The following is a 1,665-nucleotide window of genomic DNA, read 5'->3' on the forward strand; positions in this document are numbered from 1 at the left end:
CTCACATTTTTCAACCAGGCGTGAGAAATTGGTCCGTATTAAAGCGTGAGCAAACTTGTCAACCCGCAGGCGTGACACTCACGCCTAAGGCGTGAAGGTTGGCAGGTATATAATCAGTAAATCTTTAAGTTATCGGTCTTATCCGGCTGTGCACTAACATAAAACAGTTTATACAATTCTCCATTCTCTGTTAGATTTCCTACCTTATCAGGGCCGTACATATCGGGGGTGGGGGGGGGGGGGATGGGCAAGGGGGGCAGCTGCCCCCGCCAGGAAAACTGAATTTTCTTTTCTTACATAGTATTTGAGTTTGCTGAGCTATTTCTTGTAGCTATATTCGATAATCATTTCGAGACAAACGCCAGTATGAGTTTTCTTCTGAAAATAATGATTTTGTAATTTTGGCTGCCTGTGGACTCGGTCATCTTGACAGAAGATCGATTAAGTGGCCTTGCTATGCTGTTAATTCATCGCGGAACGGGCTGCACTCCACTCCAACAGAGAACTATGACATAAAGTCAAAGTGGAGAAGAATATAGAACAGCCTTATAGGCTCGTTTTTGAGACTTGGTATTCTGATACCGAAACCTGGAATTTTAGCTCCAGTTCATTCAAGCCGCTGTCTCTGTTGAAACTGACGAAGGCTTTCAACGCATTTTTGAAACCTTCCATACAAAGTGTTAAACTTCTGTTCACAGTACTTATAACTTGAATTTAAGAGGGTATATAAATCAGTCAAATCATTATTGTGTAGCAGAGACCTCGGGGGCAATTTCAAGCTAAACAAGGGGCTTATGCCATAATAAATCATGACAATTTAAGAGAAAAAGCATCAGTGTGTTTTGTTTGCTTGAAAGGTCTTAAAGGCAACTTTCTGTGTAGGGATAAAAACAGGAACGTCCAACTATAAACCTTGTCTGTATACGGGAGACCTCTTTAGTCTTCCTCGCAAATTTCTTTTTTTTACCTCAAGATCTACGTGCTTTTTTCTTCATCTTCATTCACATTTCTTGTATATCTTTTTTTGTGTAATCATGATACGTTTTGGTAAATGTTAGCACTGGAAAATAAATAAAATATGCTTGAGATTTGGGCTCCACTGCAAGGAATCAATTTTCACTTTCTTTTTTTCTTTATTTGTTTCTTTTCTTTTCTTTCTTCCTTTTTTTTTTTTGTTCACTGTTAGCTCAAACCGCCGGCCTAAATGCGCTCGCTTGCTCATTGGAAATGCAGACATTCCATTACCGCCCGCCTAATACGTACTAAAATAACGGTGTTTCAAAGATGGTTGCTTTGAAATTGCATCTCAAAATAAGCAGTGACCTGGAGGGAAATATTTTTCGGCGAGGAATGTGCATCGGTGCATTTGGCGGAAGTTAATTCGAGCCTAGTTCCTTGCCAACCAGTGTTGTGGACCATGGTGAATTCACTCAAACATAGAAACTTAAGTAATAAACGAGACCAGAATAATAGCAATGATGACGTACACTGTATTATGAGTATTTTGACAACTTCGGGAACTGACTACAGCATGACTGTGACAAGTGAAACTCGGGCGACCCAAAATAGTGCATTACGTCATGATTAATCATCAAGAATAGAAACACGAAAACGAGGTAGGGAAATTCCCTCCACTTCCGCTCAAAAATGGCCACCGAAGATGCA

The 1,665-nt window shown here is 40.2% G+C and overlaps 1 long non-coding RNA gene across 1 annotated transcript in view; it reads right to left on the bottom strand.

Annotated features, from left to right (window-relative positions):
* Positions 1-1,665, bottom strand: part of LOC146489735 (uncharacterized) — a 213,204-nt gene that overhangs the window by 107,761 nt on the left and 103,778 nt on the right. The window lies entirely within an intron of this gene.

The sequence above is a fragment of the Pavona decussata genome, unplaced genomic scaffold (genome assembly GCF_977016875.1).
Source record: "Pavona decussata unplaced genomic scaffold, jaPavDecu1.1 SCAFFOLD_3, whole genome shotgun sequence".
NCBI classification, from domain to species: Eukaryota; Metazoa; Cnidaria; class Anthozoa; order Scleractinia; family Agariciidae; genus Pavona; species Pavona decussata.